The sequence below is a fragment of the Camelus dromedarius genome, unplaced genomic scaffold, assembly GCF_036321535.1.
Source record: "Camelus dromedarius isolate mCamDro1 unplaced genomic scaffold, mCamDro1.pat HAP1_SCAFFOLD_41, whole genome shotgun sequence".
Classification (NCBI taxonomy): domain Eukaryota; kingdom Metazoa; phylum Chordata; class Mammalia; order Artiodactyla; family Camelidae; genus Camelus; species Camelus dromedarius.
In genome coordinates, this window is record NW_026989840.1 from 882,160 (window position 1) to 903,224 (window position 21,065).

Sequence of the window (21,065 nt, forward strand, 5' to 3'; positions counted from 1 at the left end):
GAACGAGAGAAACGGTTTATTTATACACAAGCAGGAGCCAACCAGAAAAGTAAGTACCATGTTAAATGGTGAAAGTTAAAGCCTTTTTTATCAACCTAACTTAATAGGGCAAAGGGAGAGGAGAGAATTGGCTTCCATGACAGGTTTTCTTCTACATCTATTGAATCTCAGGTGTCTTCAGCTTAAAGTGCTTTTGTATTAACCATGGGTTCCATCTGACTTTCCATTCCTCGAACTTTGTTTTCTTTTTCAACATTCACTCATGTATTCTGAGCCCCTGGATTTACCACATGACTTTTAGATTGATTGTCAATTCCTGCAAAACACCACCTGGGATTTGGGTAGGCATTCTTTGAAACCTTAGATCTATTCGTGGACTATTGTCATCTAAGTAGAATGAAGCCTTCTGCTCCATGAATATGGGATTATTCTCTGTGAATGTAGGTCTTAGTTTCTCTCAACAGAATCTCTAATCTATTGTAGTCTTAAGTGTCCAAGTCTGGTACTTCTTCCTCACCTCTTTGGATGCTGATTCAGAAGAGACACGACCTCCTGGAGAACCTCTGCTGCCATGGAGCTGACATGGAACTGCGTCCTGAGAAGACTTTAAATTCTTTTAAAAATAGGATTAATGTACTTTAATTACTAGATGAGTAATGAATGGGTCACATTAAGATAGGATTTTAATCCTTTTAGAATTAGTAGAGTAATATAGACACAGTACAAAAAATTGAAATATTGCCTAAAAGAGAAGAGATTTGTAATTCCCACCCACAGAGGTGACTATCATGAATGATTTGGTTCTTATGTCTCAGTCTCTGTGTCTCTCAGTATGTCTTTCTCCATCTCTGTCTCTCGCACACTCACAATCAGATCAGTTTACATCTATACTGATTTCACACATATGTGGTCATGCAGATGGGACCCTGGGTGCAGACAGTGGGTCTGCATACTTCCACCCTGAGACCTCCCTTGACATTGGGTTGAGACCAGACACCCACTTTTCCAACTGCACAGCATTCATTCATCCACATGAACCAGAAAAAATGGACCCCATACACTCTTCATCAACATTAGTATTGCTTTAATTCAGACTGTTTCAACCAGTGCTGTGATGATCACCCTTGAAAAGGCATCTTTGAATAGGTGTGTAAGGATTTTAGTGGGATGAACTGTAAGGATCAGAACTTCTGGGGAAGAGCTGCATCTGTGACCCTTTAATGCGTCCTGCACCCTGTTCTCCTGAAGAGGAGTGTCCCTTCTCTCTTCCCTCCAGGGGATCTGCTGGAGCCTCTGCCTGCTTACATTGTCACCAGGGCTGGTTGTCACCTGACTAAAGACCCGCCAGTGTGATGGTGACCGGTGCTCTCTCTGCAGTTTCCTTCTGCCTGTGTTCTCACCTGAGAGGTCAAGCATCTCTAACACACACTGGCCACCTGCATTGCCTCTCATTGGAACTGCCCATGTCTGTTCTGTTTCTGTTTAGAACACTGCGTTTCGAAAGGATTTTGGACTACAGGGATGGGAATCCTTTCTCCAACCTTGGGTTATGAGGAATGCTTTTTTCAGGTTGTGGTCTCATTTTCAAGCAGTTTTTCTGGGCTTTTGCTAATTTTTTTGATTGGTTTTGTTTTTGCCACAGGAAGAGCTGAGCATCTCCCTTATGTCTTCTGGCTGTGGTGTCACAGGGGGAACAGCAGTGTCTACCCTGAGATTATGCACAGAGTTACTAAAAGGGCTTCATTTTGTACATCACATCTTTAATCGCCCTGGATATCCCCTTAAAATGATAAAAATGCTGTTTCAAGTGAAAACAAAAAAAATCCCCAGCCCCAGCTAAAAACAAGTGGGCAGGGATAAAAGAAAACTTTTTTAAAGTTTCATTGACAGGGAACACCAAGGAGAGTTAAAGACACTCAGAGAGAAAGAGGACTTGGTGTTGTCAGGAGCTGGGTGAGGAGGGAGGGGAGTGCGCGCTCTGGATCCAAGGTTTCACTTTGAGGAAAGAAATAGTATGAAACTAGATGGTAGTGATGGTCGCACAACATTGTGAATGCCTCTAATGCTCCTCAGTTGCACAACTTAAAAGGGGAAAAGTCTATATTTTATTAATGAAACTCCAAAAAGAAAAATAAAGCTTGCCATAAATGAAGTGAAACAAACAAAGGAAACTAAAGAAAACCAAACAAAAACATCTCCAGAGGAAGGGAAGTCAAGTTTGGGAGGGGGAGGGGAATGATAGTGGGAATTTGGAGAACATTTTGGAGAAGAAGGTGTGGGTGGGTGCAGAGGGGGCTCTGCCCCAGTTGGTGGTGATGCCTGAACTGTTTCTCCATTGTCCAGCAGTCCAGCTGCAGATGCAGGTTCAGGAGGAGTTGCAGGAGCGGCAGGAGGGAACTCGCGGTCTCCTGCTGGATCCAGATCATCCTTTTTTTGGTCTCTGACATCTTCCCCTGCCCCTGCCTCCTCTGTAACTATTGGATGTGGAGAGAGATTTAAGTCTTGTGGAAGAGCTCATGCTGTGTGAGAGGAAAAATTTACCCACCTGCCTCCCTTTCCATGTGACTCTTCAAGGACAGAAAACTTCCCAGAGCTTTCCAGACAGCTCCCACCCAGAAAGTGCCCACAGGATGTGTTCTGTGACTGAATTTTTCCAGACAGGTGGTCTGAGGCCATTCTTTTCTCTGGTCCCAACAGTAGCTTCTGGGTACACCTCCTTGTGTGGCCCAGCCCTCGCCCCTCCCTCACCTACACACACGCATCAGCCCTGCCTTCCTGAACTTGGGCTCTGTTTTGGGGGCTCCTGGTCCTCCACCTGACTTGCAGCGAGGTGGGCACTGTGCTCCATGTCAGAGCAGGGTGTGCTGAGCAACCCGTCATCCCCGGGCAGGTACCAGGGGAGAGCCCTGGGTGATCTCTGGGTCGGAGGCGTGCCCCACTGATTTGTGGGCCACGGTGGAGGGGACCCTGCCATATCCAGACCCACCGGGATCCTGCGCTGGCCCTCAGAAGAGCGGCACATCAGCCCTTCACTTGGGGGAGGGGGCGTTGGTTTTCTTATTCATCAGCTGCTGTTCAATATGTGGTATCTAGCTCTGCAATGACAGTGACCAGCAGCTGACCCGGCCTGGAAGTCTCAGAGCCCTGCCCGGCCAGGAACACTCCTGCTTCTGTCCACTCGACCCTCTGCTGCCAGATCAGACCGAGACCTTGTTCAGCTCAGACACCCGGGAGGGAAAAGACATACCCAGAATGCATGGGCTCCACCTTGGGCAGCAGGACCCTTCCCTGGCTCTCCACATCCCAGCCAGCCAGCTTTGCCCTGGGCTGTGGATGTGACCGGCCCACCAGGCCTCTGAACTGCTCTTGCTTTGGGCAGAAACCCATCCCCAACTTGACTGCTCCACCTCCACCAGCCAGGACGGGGCCGTCGGGATACCTGGGTGGGATCAGAGTGGTGGCCTGGCCTGGGCGGGCCTGCCCTGGGCCTCCCTGTGTTACCTTTGGGTCTCTCTGGCCAAAAGTCCAGAGGCGCCTTGGGTGAGACATGACCCAGCGCTGGCAGCGTTGGTAAAGCCCCTCGCTGCGGGCTTTCCGGGGTCTGTGGCCTCGGGATATTGGGATGCAGCAGAACGTGACTCTGTCTCCAATCAAGTGAGCTGAGTAGGGACTTCTCTACAGAGTGGGTGCCTGGTGACTTTAGTTCCAAGTTCTGTTGGGCTCTATTGCTGGGGAAATGAGATCACTTCCTGGGGTCCACTTACCCAAGCTTCCTCCTGACACATAGCTCCCCAAGGACCTTTCTGGGCTGCCGATCTATCATTTCTCACTCCATGCCATGTCCACACACAGTGACACCAACTCAGCCCCCCTCATAGCCCTGGGGAGGCCTGGATGCAGCCAGTGCTGCAGCTCTGAAGATACAGCTGGGTTCAGACATGGCTCCCCCCACTCAACAGTGCTATCACCATGGAAAAGCCACGTGCCTCTCAGGGTCTCCCCAATCTCCCGTCAGCACAGTGGGGATCATTCTGGCCCCTGCTTCCTAGAGAAGCCATCCTGTCTCTAGACCTAGAAACACCTACTGCATCTGTCACCCCCATGGGCTAGCATCACAGGGAGCTCGTGCACAGACTTAGCAAAGGAATGACCCCACAGAGGGCTGGCGGAGCGCAGAGAAGATGCCACACAGGCCTGGGTCTGCCCTGAGGTCTGGAGAAAGTCACTTTCCTTATTGCTTGCTTCCCAGCTCCCAGTCGTGCGACTAAATTTAAATACAACTCTGACGTCGTCAGCTCTGGCATACAACCTCCTAGGTCTTTCTGTCATGTTGACATACAGGCCCAGTGTCTGATCTCGGCCTCTGTGGTGGACTGCCCCACAATGGCTTCATACTTTTTGCCTTCAGTTCCCACGCCCTTTTGTGATCCCCACACCCTCCCCTGGAGGATGGATGGACTTTGAGACCAGGTTCTGACATGCAGACTGACTTGTGAAAATGTGCGTGAGTTCCACACCTTCCCAGCTCCAGTTTTCCTTCTCTCTGTCTCTGTCTCTCAGTGCCTCTCTCTCTGTCTTTTCTCTCTGTTTCTCTGTCTCCCCTGCTTCTCTGTGTTTCAGTCTGTCTGTCTCTTTTCCGGTATGTATGTGTGTATATATTTATGTGTATATGTGTGTATTTATGTGTGTGTATTGTTCGGGCGCAGGGCAGGTCACTTCTGAAAATCCCTTGATGACATATTGATTATTTTGAATTCATGTTACTAAAGAAAAATTATCTTTGAAAATTGTGCAAACACTTTGGTGGAATCTTCTCTAAGGACCAGCACTGCTAGGGAAGGGATGTTCCTGTGGCACTTTGATGTATCCTGTACCTTGTTCTGCTGGAGAGGAGCGTCCATTTGCTCTTCCCTCCAGGGGACCTCCTGGGGCCTCTGCCTGCTCACGTTGTCACCAGGGCTGGTTGTCACCGGGCTAAAGACCTGCCAGTGTGATGGTGGCCAATGCTATCTCTGCAGTCTGTCCATCTGCCTATGTCCTCACCTTACAGGTCGAGCATCTCTAGCACACACTGGCCACCTGCACTGCCTCTCGTTGGAACTGCCTGTGTGTGTTTTGTTTCTTTTCAGAACACTGGGCTTCAAGAGGTTTTTGCACCACAGCGATGTGAAGCTTTTCTCCGACCTTGGGTCATGAGGAAAGCTTTTTCCAGGCTGTGGTTTTTCTTTCCAGCTGTCTTTCTTGGCCTTTGTTTTCTGCTTTAGTTTGGTTTTATTTTGCCACAAGAAGAGCTAAGCATCTCCCTTCTGGCTCTGGTTTCACACTTAGAACAGCAGTGCCTACCACGAGATTATGCACAGAGTTACCAAAATGGCTTCATTTGGTACGTCTCATCTTTAATCCATCTGGATTTCCCTCTCAAAATACAAAAATGCTAATTCACGTGAAAACAAACAAACAAAAAATTCACCCGTCCCTACTTAAAATATGAGGGCAGCGAGAAAAAAAAAGCCACCTTTTATATGATTTCATTGATAGGGAACATCCAGGATAGGTTAAGACAGAGAGAGAAAGGGGATTAGTGCTTCTCATTGGCTGGGGGTGGTAGGATGTGGGGTGCGCTTTGTATACAAGCTTTTAGTTTGAGGAAGGCAATTGTCTAAACCAGTGGTGTTGGTCTCACAACATTTTTAATGCACTTAATGCTCCTTAAAATTGCACAATTTAAAATGGGAAAAGGCTAAACTTTATTCTTGTAAACTTAAAACAAAAATAGAATATACTATAATAGAAAAGAAAAATATCTGACTCCATAGAAGATCTGTCCTTTTGGCTTTAACCCTGTGCCCTATATTCTAGGCTTAATCTTACTAGCTCTGCACCTTTTGTAAAACAGTGTTGCCTTTAGCCTGAAATATAAAGGAAAGCCTATTTTCAAGTCTTTGGTCTTTAAGGATATTAACACTTTTGCACTTATATAAAGACAGCAAGTTGCAGAATAGAAAATAACTTTTGCTTTGTTAGAGGTTTTACAGAGGCCCTATGACCTGGTCTACGTTGACAGCTGCAGACCAAGATAATGGCCGACTAATATCTTGGAGAACCATCTTCCCCAAGTCAGACTTCAGGCTCCTTTTCTAGTAAATAGGGGAGGGGCTGTGGTTGGTTGTTGCAAACTTCTTGGTGTCGGATTTCTTTGTCCTTTGAATCCTTTGCAGCTGTCCACGTGAATCAGATCACCGTGTTCCTGTAACACCTGCAACAAAACAAACTTTTTCTATTCTGCAACTTGTTATCTTTATAAGAGTGCAAAAGTGTTAATATCCTTAAAGGTCAGAGTTTTGAGAATAGGATCTTCTGTTTATTTCAGCCTAAAGGCAACATTGTTTTACAAAAGTTGCAGAGCTAGCAAGACTAAGCCTAGAAAACACGGCAGAGGGTTAAAGGAAAGGAAAAGATCCAATATGGAGTCAGATTTGTTCTTCTCTATTACAGTGTCTTTGGGTGAGAGCTAAGAGGATGACTCCTGGGTGGGTCCTCTACAGTCCCAGGCTGCAGTTCAGGCAGGGTCCCTGCCAGATTCACCATGACTTTGGACCTGATCTCCCGCAGAGAAAGTGACAATTATTGGATTAAAATTACCTGTCAAAATCCCTTCAATTGCCTGTAAACTATACCACAGCAGGGGATGTCTCATTGGCCAGTTAACTGCCAGTCTCCCCTGATGCAAGGGACCAGCGTCACGGCGGGATCCATGGTGGCCTGGACAGTGCACATTCCTACTTTTCTCTCCAGCCTTGGCTTCCTAAAATTGATGCTTTGAAAGCTCCCGTCCCTCTTCCCTCTGGCCTGGTGTGAATGAAAAAGATACCTGCACCCACCTGGGCTGAGGCCAGGCCACGCACACAGCCCCATGCACACAGCCCACCATCTGCTGTCTACCCCTGGGCTCAAGTGCACCCTCTGAACTCCCCCACCCCAAACGTCCGCGTGCCTAGTGCCTCCGCCCTAGGGGTCCAGATCACCATCAGGACCATCAACCACCCAAGGCCCACAGGCCATTGGCTGGCAGCCTGGGATCACCCTGACCCATCGGGTCAGATGAGACACAGGGTGCGGGGATCAGGGTGCCAGGGCGGGAATTGGAACCTCTTTCAGCCCAGCCTGCCTCGCCCTGTAGCCTCAGACACTAACTATGAAGGTGCACACTAGGCTGGATCCCCCGCTGGTGGCAGTAGTCATCATTACTGGAGCTCAGATTTCCCCACCCCAACCACAGGGTTAGGGGTGAGGGAGTGAGCTTAGGGTAGGGGTGCACTCAGAGTGAAGGGGATCCCATGGTGAGGGGGTATAGGTTGAGGAGTGTGGGGCCGCTCAGATTGGAACTGACCTGGCTGAGAGGTGAGGAGTATAGTTTCAGGATTTTGGGGGTCCTGTGGTGAGGCATGAGGGTGTAGGGGCCATAGGTTAAGACCAAGCAGGACGGAGTGTCAGGGCACAGACCTCGGTGTGAGGAGAAGAAGCCCTGTCTTTAAGGTCTGGTGGGAGACTGGGCCTGGCCAGGGGTGGGAGGGTAGTAACAGGGAGGGGAAGGTGAGCAGGGGAAGTGGGGCTGGTGGGGTGTGGCCTGGCCCAGGGCAGTCATGGTTCTAGTTCAGTGCCAGGACCCAGTCGGTGGCGGGGTGAAGGCTCTGGGGATGGAGACCCGGCGGGACGAGCAGGAGGGGCACCACCTGGCTCCTCCCGGCCCCAGTGGCCAGGTCTGGTAAAGCAGGAGACCCACCCGAGCAGTTTGCGCTGCAGGAGGGAGGAGGAGGAGGGGCGCGCACGCGCTGACGGACAGATGCGCGGACGCCGGAACCCGCCCAGAACGAGTGGAAGCTGGAGGCAGCCGGTTGTTCCTGGACCAGCTCCTGGAAGAGGAACACGGCCTGGGGTCTGGGCCGCCTCTTGCCCTTGGTTTGGCTGCCGCTGCCGGGCAGTTAAGGGGGCGCTGGTGGGGGCGTGCTGCTCGAAGCCGGCGGGTGACGCCTGGGCTGTGCGACTGAGGAGGTGCACAGGGAGGGGTGCGGAGGTGAGGTCACGGCCGCGCGTCCCGTTAGGACCCTGAGGCGGTTCCCAGCCGCCGCTGTGGTTAGTGGTAACCCCGCTATTAGTAGTTCCTGAACCCCTCGTTTTTGCCGCCGCTTATACCCGGGTTTAGGAGAGCAGGTACTGCCCCGGGAGGTGGGAGGGCACCGGACGGCTTCGAAGCATCTCTGACTGGCCCTCAGACCATGACCTGCTCCCGGGAGGCGGGTGCGGTGCGGTCGCGGGGCCTCGGATGCAATGGGGGCTGCCCCATGTGAGCCCCTGGATTTGCTCCCATCTTCCCCGCGGCCTGACCTTGGGGGCGGCCTCTAAATCCCCAGGTTCTTGTGACTCAGGTTACAGGTCAGGCTGCCCCTGGGAGGTGGGCGCAGTGTGATCAGTGTGCTGGGATGGCTGCAGCAACAGCGGGAAATGGTCGCAAACCCCGCGCTTTCACAGGGAAGCCCCAGTCCCGCCATCGCAGCCGCCGCCATTCCCTGACAGCACAGCACCTGCCTTCCAGGAGCAGGCTGGCCTGTAACCTGAGTTCCACGAATCTGGGGCAGCAGAGGCCAATCTCAGGTCATGTGCTGGGGAGTTTGAAGCCAATCCACGGGCTCTCATGGGCAGACCCCATAACCCGCCACTGCCTTCGACCACACCGTGCCCTCCTTCCAGAAGCAGGCTGACCTGCGGACCATGCCTGGAGCAGCAAAAGCCGAGCCCTGGACAGGCCGTGGGAGAGAAGGGGGCAAGTCGACCAGCCTGCCAGGTCGCTGCCCATCTCCCTGCCGCTGCCCCAGGTTCGTGGATCACTTGTTTTCAAGTCAGTGGGTTCCTGAGAGGCAGGAGCGGTGCAGTCAGGAGGCGGGGTCTGCGGGGAGGGGTGCTGCCCCAAGGGGATCAGGTGGACTTGCTCCCATCTCCTCCAGGGCCAGATCTGTGGACGGCCTCTGCTGCTCCAGGTTCACAGGACGCATGTCATGTCAGTCTGTCCCTGGGAGGAGTGCTCAGTGCCCTCGGGGCAGCCTCAGTGGCTGACAATGATTTTGGAAGTGGGCTCTAGCCCAGCATAACTAACTCTCCTTTCTTCTCTTGCTTCCTCAGTTGGTGGCTGTATAGGCTTTTTCATTATAGGTTATTGCTGGATAATGAACATAGGTTTCTCTGCTATACAGAAGAAACTTTATTTAAAATCTATTTTTATATATAGTGGCTAACATTTGTAAATCTCAAACTCCCAAATATATCCCTTGCCATCCCCTTTCCCTGGTAACCTTAAGATTGTTGACTAAGTCTGCAAGTCTGTTTCTGTTTTGTAGATGAGTTCACAGTGTCTTTTTCTCTATTTTTTTAGATTGCACATATGAGTGATATCATTTGGTATTTTTCTGTTTCTGGCTGCTTTCACTGAGAATGACGATCTCTAGCTCCACCCATGTTGCTGCAAATGGTTTTATTTTGTCCTATTCATGGTAGAGTAATATTCCAGTCTATAAATATGCCACAACTTCTTTATCCAGTCATCTGTTGCTACATTTAGCTTGCCTCCATGTCTCGGCTACTGTATACAGTGATGCTATGAATACTGGGGTGCAGATATCTTTTCACATTGGAGTTCTTTCCAGTTATATACCCAGATGTGGGATTTCTGGGTCATAGGGTAAGTATACTTTTAGTTTTTTGAGGGATTTCCATGCTTTCCATAATGACTACACCAAACTGGATTCCCACCAGCAGTGTAAGAGGGTACCCTTCCCTCTACAGCCTCTCTAGCATTTATCATTCATGAACTTCTGAGCGATGGCCATTCTGACTGGTGTGAGCTGATATCTCATTGTAGTTTTGATATGAATCTCTCTGTTTGTTAGTGATATCGAGCATTTTTTCATGTGCCTATTGGCCATTTGTGTCTTCATTGTAGAAATGCTTGTTTAGGTCTTCTGCCTATGTTTGGATTGAGTTGTTTGTTTTTTTGTTTTTAAGTTGTATGAGCTGTTTATATATTCTGAAAATTAAGGCTTTTTTGTTAGTCGTATCATTTGCAAATATTTTCTCCCATTCGTAGGTTGTTGTTTCCTTTTGTTTTACTTATGGTTGCCTATGCTGTGAAGAAATTTATGAGTTTAATTACGTCCCTTTTGTTTTTTTTCTCTTATTTCCATTGCCTGGGTAGATTGCCCTAGGAGAACGTTGCTAAGATTTATGTCAGATAATGTTTTGCGTATGTTTTCTTTTAGGAGATTTATCATGTCTTGTCCATCTGCATCTTAAGCCTGTACTCTAGATCTGTGCTTCAGTTTTGAATTTTGAGCTTCTTAGAGAACACCTACTCTTAGCTCATATGTCAGATTCAACATGTCTAAAGCTGATTTCATAATCATTTTTCTTGCAGCGTATCCATTTATTCAGTGGCATAATCATTCTTCTAGTCTTGAATACCCAAAGGCTTGGAATGGTCTTTGATTTATATTTCTCTCACCACCCTCCACATATTCTTGGCTTCTGGAACTGTATGTTTTTGGTTTCAAATGTCTATTCTGATTGCTGATACTCTGATGAAGAGCGTTCATCCCTGATACAAGAATTTTTCCTTCTGCTGAATTCTTGAATATTCTCTCCCCTCCTTTCAGTCAACCTTCAGTTTTGACACTCCAACATCTAGAGTCAAGTCAAAGACTTACCACAACCAGATCTCAGCCAGGTAGTGTCGACCCTTAATCACTTTGGCCTTACCTTATTTGTTCCAATCATTATGTGACTTAGCCTCCTAGGGTAACCTGTGCCTTATTAAAAACCAGGAGTCACCAGTCTTTTCCTATCCAGTCCTCAGTTAAAACAGCTTAGAATTGCCCTGAGAACTAGTTGGAGCCCCATCCCCTTCATTGATTCTTCCCTATTTACTCCAAATATTTCTAGCTCCTCTTTGTATTTCTGCACTGTTCATGATCGGTAGCCTGTAATCTAGTCTTTGAGTACTGACTTGGTACCATTGCCGGTTGGTTTCCAATGTGTCTCCTCACTTAGCTGGTAACTGGAGAAGACTCCCTTGTTCAGCCTCCTTTATACCCTCACCCTGCTTAGCATCGGGCAATAGCAGGCATCCAGGCAGTGCTAACCTACTTTATTCGCAGGGGTGGTGGTTTGGAGTATAGCTAATAACTATTAATTCAGTGTTGCAATTAAAAAAGAAAGCCAAGAAAATCCATAAAACTTTATCTCCATGTTCAGTTTAGCGCTTTACCTCAACAGTTTTCTTAATTCTGTGTTTACATTCACATAGTGTTCAGTGCTTTTACAGTTCCCTGAGGCAAGCAGGTGAGTTGTCATTATGTTTGACTTTCACGTTACATTTCATATTGGATATATTTGTGCAATGACAAAACCTTCTTTTTTAAGTAAACAGCTGGAAGCCCAGAGAGACTAACAGCCTAACCCAGGGTCACCTGGTTAGTGTTTGGCACAGGCCAGGACCGCGGTTCACATCTTCCAGCTGCTCCTCTTCCAGTGCTGGGAAATGTAGCCCCATCAGCCAAACGGCCAAGTCTCATTGCTGCCCCTTTACCTGCCAGTGATGGCAGTGCTACAAAACGTGGCAAAGGAAAGGTCAGAAATAGGAGTGATAAAAGACATGGAAGTGCTGGAAATGGATCCTCAGCCTCTTCCTCCCTATTTGAGCACCTCACAAGTGTCCCACTCTGACACTGCTGTTCATTGATTATAACACAGTCTTTAAAATCAGACTGATCTTTTGTAGGACATGCTTTTATCCTGGTCCCTTTCCTGCTAGTAGTCACCGTCATGGGCAGAAAGTGCCTGACTGTGCTCTGTTTGTCACTTAGGTGGGAGGGGAAGTGGGAGACGAAGCGGGTTGAACTGAAGCCGAGCTTTTTACAGCTCTGTTGTTCTAGGACCAGAGCAGTTCCACTCCTGCTTTCATCACCTCTCCACCTGTGAGTCCCAGCCACCCACTTCTGCCTGCTTCCCCACATGCCACGTCCTGGGGGAGGACAGTGTGGTTGGCAATGCCCCCTCCACCCTCCGCCTTCCGCCCTGGGAGGTGCAGGAGTCTGCTTCAACTTTTGAGCTGTTTTGGTAGTTGGGCTTTTCCAGCCTTTCTAGGCATCTGCTTTCCAGCTCTGGGAAATTGGAGATGTAACTTAACCATACAAGTTCTATACTAATGTATTCAGTGGCATTAATGTGATGTTGTCTTTAAGGTGTTCTGGGACTGGATAGGAGGTTTTTAACACAGGATGCTTCACATCCAATTCTAAAGGCCTACAGGATGCAGGTGTAATTCAAGTTCTTACATGGCTGTAAGGCAGACATGGACATTATTTTATAATATGACCATATGTTCATAGATTACGGTTAGTCCGCCGGCTCTGTATCTAATAAAAGTTTAAATTCCAAACGCTTGAAGAAAATTTGCGGACCATGTCTTTTTGCCTGTAACTAGTTGCAAAAACTGAAATCAAGACTCTACCACAAGCCAGTGTTTCCCAGTAGAGAAACCCTCTAATTTTACAACCTCTAAGTAATGCGGTGGTTCTTTGGGTGAGATGAGGGATGCCAGAGTATTTTGTTGGGACACTAGAGTGGCATGACAAGTATTCTGGGACTGGTTACAGTTGAATCTCTGCTTCCTATATCCTGGATTGATTACAGAGTCAATGTTAGTGCGTTAACCAGCTTCTGAATGCAAGGGTAGCTAGGAAGACAACAGAGAAAATAGAAGGATATAAAGTAATGGAGAGACTTCAGAGCAGTACAAATGTTGACTTTGACACCACCAGCTGCTGACGTGAACTTGGCAGGAATTTGTGAGAAATGGTGGGTGTCACTGCAAGCAGGAGAGTCCTGCAGCTTTTGGGGTGAACAGGCAAAGGGGAGAACAGTTATTGTGACCACTCGGGGGCTGATTATTTGTGTCCTGAATGTGAAAATGTCTGGTCTCCTGTTCAATTTTGCAGCCACAACTTCACGTGACTCAGGGCATTATTTCCACCAGAAAACCATAAAAACATAAACAACTTCTGTTTCCCAAAGTGTTTGTTCTCGATCTGAGATGATTGTCCTGTGGTGGGAGGTAAGTGGGCGGTGGGTCCTATTACATCACTCCCTTTCACTAAAAGTCTACCTCGCTGTTTTTCACCCTACTGAAGAGGTGCTGCCATTCTGTTACACCTAGACCTATAAGACGGGCTTGCCTGAATCCTCAGGTGAATAGGGATAGTTATGTGAAATTTTAAATAATTGCTTGGGTCATGTGGTCCTTTGTTCCCTCCATTGGAAATCACTATTCCAGAGCAAATAGTATGAATCTATATAAACTATATTGTTTGTAAGGTGTCTTCAGAAGTTTTGCAGTAGGTTTAAATATTTGCTTGGTGATGGCATCTTGATTGTTTGAAGGAGGCAACACTCACTAGGGGCTTTGTTGGCTCCCTTAGAGTTCCCTTACTGGCAGTAGAGTGTTTGTAGGCAGAGTTAGAAATTTAACTGTGCTGAGAAGCCAAATTTGCCCTCAGCTGGGAATTGGCAGAAGAGTCAGTTATGGAAGGAAGGCTTTAGGATTATCTGGTAGCAGAGTTGTGGGATCCAAGCCCTGGGAAACCTCAGCTTTTGTAGAGTATGTTCTGTAACAATAGGCTATTGGATAATTTTAACACTTGTTATGGGATGTAGAGTTGGGGAAAGACTTAAAAGTGAAAGAACCTTAAAAAAGAATCTCCAAATATTTTAAAGAAAACAGTACTCAGAATGAGAGCTTTCCTGGAAAAGACTAGTTCTTCACTTCACAGGGGAAGCAGGGAGAAGGTGTAACTGCACTTACGGTAACTTAAAAGGTAAACCTTACCCTCCCACTTAGCTGTTTCCTGGTGTAAGTTCATATTCCACATCTGTAGTTTTAGACATGATGTGTCATTTTCTGGTACTCCATTCTGCTTCTGAGTGAGAGACTGATGCAAAGTCACATAGCAATTGAAAAATTGCACAAAAGTCTTTATTGTTAAAAATGTAGATATGTGGCAGAGTGCTGCATTTGCAAATGACTTTCAGTACAGAGAACACTTAAAAGAATGCGGTGTTATTTCTTTTTTTATTCCTTTAAGCCTTTGAATAGAAGGTTTTCTTTGCAGAGTTTCTGGAGTACATCAGAACAAGCAGGAACTAAAAATAGCTTTAAGAAAGCACCAGTATAGATGTTGTTTATAGTATGGTATCTGTCTTAAAGTTAACTCTTTAAAGCAGGAAGTTGTAACTCTCAATTTCTTAAGCAAATAAATACATTCTTGACTGTTAATGACATACTTTGTGGGGTGAAGCCGCTTTTGCTTCCATTCTGAGCATTGAAAGGCCTTCAAGGATTATTCTACCAGTCCTCAATATTTTATTTTCCTTCTGTTGTGAACTTGTTATTAAACTTGAAGCAGATATAAATATCATTAACTTGCTACATATGTAGATATTTAGTGTTACATAGTCAGAAAGTTTGTGTACATCACACGTATCTACATAATTCCCCAGGTTCCAACTGTGTTCCTGATAAAAGAATGGTGGGAAATGGCATTATGGGGATATGTCTTACAGTACACAGTGTTTCCCCTGTTCCCTCTACCAGATCTGGATGTTCTTTCATCTTTCGGCTTCTAGAATTTCTACCTCTTTTTCTTAAGACAGGTGTAACTCATCCCCCTGCTCACACAAATATGCGTACACACACACACACACACACACACACACGCACACACAATGTGCCGTAGGGAGTAGCGTGCACCATCCCATTCTCTGACTCCAGCTCTGATCCCACACACTGGAGGCAGTGTCTTGCACGAATTCATTTGTAAGTTCCTTTTTAAAACTCGAGTGGTCGGGAAATAGGACTGATATCCTCACCTAGTAGGCAAGCCCTCAAGGATAACTTCTATGGTTAATGCCAGGGTATCTTAATGTTTGAGTACCTGGGTTTCATGTCTTCCTGTACCACCTGTGTGACCCATGATTCCCACAGTTCTGTCTCCCGTTAGACTTTTTCTCTCAAACTCTGGACTCTTATAATATTCTGCTGATTTGGCATCTTCACTTGGAACTCTGATATCTTAAAACCAACATGTGTAAAAACTGAACTCTTGGTCCTCCTCCCCCCCAAACTGGTTCTTTATGCAGCCTCCCCCATTCAGTTAGTGGAAACTTAATCCTTCCAGCTGCTTGGGTCAAAAAACTTGGAGTTATTCTGACTTTCACTGACATACCACATGAATTCTGTCAATAGATCTGGTTTAACACTGCCTTTAAAACATATCCAGAGCCCAGCCACTTCTCACCATGGCTCCTGCTTCCACTGCTGCTTCCCTGCCCTGAGCCACTGTCCTCTCCTCCTGCATAGCCCTTCTCAGTAGCTTCCCACCTTTCATCTCTGACCCGTTTGCACTATTCTCACCCCGCAGTCAAGTGAGCCTTGAAAACCTAAGTTAGATTGTGTCGCCCTTCTGCAGTGCCTCCCCATTTCACTCCGGGTAAAAGCCACAGTCCTTACAATCTCCTCCAAGGCCATACAGGATCTGCACTGACCCTTCTCCGCAGCTCCATCCGTGCCCCCATTCTGGAACATGCGAGGTCACGCTGGCCTTGGTGATGGTTATTCCGTCCTCCTGGGACTTCTCACCTCCTAGTCTTAATTCTAACCTCAGTTCACAGTGTGCCCTGCTCTGGTATTTAATACAACATCACCCTCATCCTATACCCTCAACTCTCTTTACTTTGCCCTTTTTACTTTTTTCCATGGTTCCTCTTTCCTAGCATGCCACCTCCTCTGCTGCTCTGTTGTGTGTATTGTCATCTCCACCCCCCACCCCAGCTAGACTCCAACCAAGCTCCGTGAGGACAGGACTTTTGTTTTGTTATTGATCTATTCCAAGTGCCTAGAGTAGTCCTGGGTACATTGTAGGCCGTCAAAAATTATTTGCTGAATAAATTAAAAGGCTATTTTAAAAATGAATCATCCTTTCATTAACAGGTGAGGAAAGGAAGCTGCATGAAGGAAAATGGTGCAGTAAATAATGATATTTGCCTGTTGTACTATGTATGATATATATATATGTGTTTTAGTCTTAATTTGGTATCTCAGTTTCTTAATTTAATAGCTGTATTAAGGTGTAATTTACAGGCCATACAATTCACATATTATAATTGTACAATTCAGCCATTTTAACTATTTCTAGAGTTGTGCAACTGTGTCCTCATAAAGTCCCCTTGTGTCCATCCATATGCAGTTCGCCCTCCCCTCAGTGGCACCCTGATTTTATTTGTTTTTGTTTTTTTGGCAATCACATCTGAAAAGAATAATTTACACAGCAGTACTAATATAGCTTTGCACTTTTAGAAATGACACACTTAAATATGAAATCAGGAGTCATTGCTGAATGTAGGCAGCAGTATCAGACATCGGTGAGAAGAATGGACTTGAGTGTCAGACTGGCTGCGATATTACCCAGCTCCACCATTTACCAAGTTACCCAAATTATTTTCTGTCTCAAGCTCTATGTCTGTTATATGGGTGTAATAATAGCAGCTTACAGAGTTGTGAGGATTAAGCAAACAGGGAAACAAAATTTAGTATAGTGGCCAGCTTATGTTATTACCTAAGAAATAGCCTTGCAGGTAGAGAGCAAAATTCAAATCAGTTTCTAAAGTATGTGTAAAATATGATCCAGTTCCTGCCTGGTTTGTAAACACGTATGCCTACTGCAGAATGTAAAAGCAGGCTAATTTCCAACAGAAAAGATCATTTCTCAGCATTTCTTTCAAAGGTAGTTGCAAAATAATTTTTACTAAATTTTCTGTGCCCATCTCTGACAGAGCTTTGACACCAGGGAGGTAATTATCTACATTTTTGTTAAAATGATGCTGACCATCAGGAAGTGTTCCGAATTATATTTTAGCCTTTATGTTGGGAAATATTGTGAAACTTCTTCTAAATTAATGGAGGAGGGGCATTCATTGTAGCTCTTGTAGCCTGATAAGGCTTCTCTAAATTATCTTTTTTTAAATTTTAATTAAAGTAATTAATTAATTTTTTGCAGGGGGTGGTAATTAGGTTTTTATTTATTTTATTTTTATAAGAAGTTCTGGGGATTGAACCCAGGCCCTTGTGCATGCTAAGAATATGATCTTTCACTTGAGCTATACTCCCCTAAATTATCTTTAATAAGGTCTTTTTCTCTGTTTTGTTATTTTCTTTTATGTACAGATGCACAAAGCAGGGTCATCAGAAGCCTCTCAATTCCAAAGATGATTATAGTGAAAAACATTGCACAGTGACAGTGAATCCTTGGAATATGAAGAAAGATTGTAAAGTCCTGAATGAATTAAGAAGGAATTGTTACATTAACTTACATGTAACCATGGCTCTCTTACCTTTATTTTTCACTTTATAATGAAGATATTCCTCACCCGTCAAGGTTGCTTTGTTAGATATAGGGAATATCTAAAGCCTTTTCTGGAAGTTTTTTAAATAAATAAGAGCAGGTAATTTATCAGAAGTGTGAATGGTGTAATCTGCTCTGTCTAGTATGGTAGCCACCAGCCACATGTGGCTATTGTGAATTGAGATGTTCTATAAGTGGAAAATACATAATAGATTTTCAAGACTTCGTACAACAATAATAATGTAAAATATTTATTAAAAGTTTTCAAAGTGTTAATCACACTTTTGAAATGATAGTATATTGGATATTTTGGGATAAATATAATTATTCCTGGAATTAAGTACACTTGTTCCTTTTTATTGTCTAAATGGGATTACTGGAAAATTGTGACTTGCACTATGTTTCTATTGACAGTGCTGGCTTCTAACTTATTGCAAATAATATGAAAAAAACTTTGATTAAGTATTTTATAATTGAGTAGTTGATTTCCATCATATTATTTTCAGGTGTACAACACAGAGGCTCAACATCTTTATATATTATATTCCATTTAATGTCACCATAAAATAATGGCTATATTTCCCTGTGCTGTATGATACAGCCCTATAACCTATCCATTTTATACATAGTACTTTTTACCTCTCAATCCCTTACCCCCTTCCTGCCTCCCTCTCCTCCTTCTCCCCATTGGTAACCACCAGTCTGTTCTGTGTACCTGTGAGTCTATTTCTGTTTTATTATAGTAATTAATTTGTTTTATTTTTTAGATATACATATAAGTTAATAAATAGAATATTTGTTTTTCTTTCTCTGACATATTTCACTTAGCATAATACCCTGTAGGTCCATCCATGTTATTGCAAAAGACATTATTTAATTTTTTAATGGCTGAGCAGTATTCCATTGTGTGTGTGTGTGTTCATGTGTATATATGTGTGTGTATATGCGTGTATATATGTAAATATACATATATATATAATATACCACAACTTCTTTATCCAATCATCTGCCAGTGAACATTTGGGTTGTTTCAGTGTGTTGGCTATTGTAAATAGTGCTGCTGTGAACACTGGGGTGCATGTGTCTTTTTGAATTATATTTTTCTCCAGACATATACCCATGAATGGGATTGCTGGATCACACGGAAGTATATTTTCAGTTTTTTAAGGAAACTCTATACTGTCCTCCATGGTGGCTGCAACATTTACATTCCCACCAACCGAGTAGGAGGGTTCCTTTTTCTCTTAAAAGGTCAAAAATTCTCTACATTTATATACTTTCCTTACAGTTTAGGACACAATTTGGCAAAAGCCAGATAGAATTTAATAGGAGTAAATACAGTATTTTTTCAAATGTCCATGCATTATGGATAGATATGTTATTGATGAGTTGGTTCCCTATTTTTGTAGATGCAGAAGTTTTTATAGCTTCACAGACATTTCAGTCTTGCAGAAAGAAAAATGTCTTTGCATTTTGCTGAACTTGTCCGGGTGGCTTTATGGAATTTGGTCCAGGCCTGCAGAGGTGAATACACATCCAAACCTGAACCATTTGAATGTCTGCAAGATTTTAAGAGTCTAGAATGTCAGATCTGGACTATAACTCTGGTGAATGACATCAGTGAGTGGACTCAAGAAAACTCCATTTGAGTGCAAAGCCTTTCATAAGCCAAAAAAGGCTTTGAAATTGTGGCAAAGCCAGAGACTTTTGTGCACCACATATGGCCACAAACCCATGGGGACAACCACAGGCCTTCTGGAGTGCCAAGGGAATTCCATGTGAGGAGTCCAGCACTCAAAGGAATCGAACAAGTCCCTGCCAGCCAGAGCACCTTCATTGCTACTGTGGTATTTTGAGCAAATGTCTTTTCTTCAGGTTCAAATTGGTTTGTTGTTTTTTTTTTAATAAAAGAAAATCAAACAACTTCTTGTTCCCTTGGTGAAAGTAAAAGCCTAACATTTTCTGATTTCTTTTGACAGAGAAAACTTGAGCCTATGAATCTAAACTCATCTGTGATGGTCTGCAGCTGGGAGCAAGCAGATCCGTGTCAGTCCCTTTGCAGCCGTTGGCTGGGAGCCTGCATGTTCCCTGGACTGATATTTGAAACATGTCACCCTAGCCGTGCCTTCGCTCTGGACTGGGAGGCGAGTCAGTCAGAATCTGCATTATGGAATGTATTTTTCAGATCCAAAGCTACGAGATCTTTTTTAATAGCCAGAGAATGTAGTCATAAATATATCTATTAATGTATTTATGCAAGAACAATTTTAAAGTTTTTTTATTATAAAAATTTCCCCCAAAATTGAAAATGAAAGAACATTGGAATTAAAATCCAATGGAATTAAAAACAGTGGAATTAAAAATCATCTGTACCTTAGTTATACATAAAGAATCTTAAAATCCTTCTAAACATTTTTTTGTTCAAATGTAGATATTTTTCCCTTCCAAAAATGAAAATTATTATTTCACATTTTTTTCTTTTTCCTTTTATTATATATTCCATATTAATAAATATAATTCTTTTAAATCCCTTTTAATGGCTGTTTAACATTATATTGAACAGATATGTAAATAGTCCTAGGTTTAAGAAATTTAAAAAATTGTCATTACAGTGCCCCTGCAAAGAATTTTTTCGTGTTTCTATTCTTAGTTACTAATTTGGACTAAAAGTTAACAAGTTTACTTTTCTTCATCTAAAACATTGGTTATTTTATGAATGAATTGTAAGGATTTTAAATAACTTTTCAGTAATTTCAACAAAGAAATTAACTTTAATGCAAAAATGTATGATGGTTTGCAAATCTATTTTCATTATATCTTCACTTTTACCAGTGTCATATCTGTGTGTGTTTGCACAAGTGCTTTAACTACCAGCAATGTAAGAAAAATCTGTGTACTAAAAATGTGAAAATAGTTTCCTGGTTTGTGTTTTCATTCTCCCAATATAGGTTTTGGATGACAAGCTTGTATTTGCAAATGTACACACCCTGTGGGAGGTGATCTGTACATACGCTGAGATACTGTACATAAAATTGCCTCTGAATCCCAATCATCTGAAAACCGTGTCCTCAGCCTTTGATACCTTCAGCTGTTTTATGAAAGTCCTCCAAGTGGATGAAAGTATCAACAACCGGAACAAGAGTTTTTCATTGCCCTATTTGAGAAGAGCTGCGTGAACGACTTTTATATTCAGGATAGAGATACATTCATCAATCCAACCACCAGGAGCCGCACTGTAAGTCTAAACCGAGTTTAGCTGCTGTCTTGGGGGTGATTTAGAACCTGCTGTTGAATTATAAGTGATTTGGTTTTGTTGGTTTGGTTAGGTTTTTAAAAGCTGCCCATAAAAATGAAAAAAGAGAAAGAAAAGAAATATGCCTACAGATTCCTGTTAGGATAGTAAACAGTGGCTGGTTATTTACCCTGTATAAACCACACGCTTTCTTAGAATCTATTTAGGTTTACTTCATCCTTTCTCAGATCAAGTATCAAGTAAGGGACAGTTTTAAAAAAAAATTCAGGATTAACTGGATTGTGAGCTCCGGGATCTGCAAGGCAGCT

The 21,065-nt window shown here is 44.2% G+C and overlaps 1 long non-coding RNA gene across 2 annotated transcripts in view; it reads left to right on the forward strand.

Annotated features, from left to right (window-relative positions):
- The first annotated feature begins 20,463 nt into the window (after positions 1-20,463).
- LOC135320901 (uncharacterized) overlaps positions 20,464-21,065 on the forward strand; it is a 49,511-nt gene continuing 48,909 nt past the window's right edge. Inside the window, exon 1 of one of the 2 annotated variants that reach the window (XR_010380248.1) lies at positions 20,464-20,739. This is a non-coding gene — a long non-coding RNA (uncharacterized LOC135320901). The remainder of the gene's footprint in view (positions 20,740-21,065) is intronic. The other variant, XR_010380247.1, reaches the window with a different exon arrangement.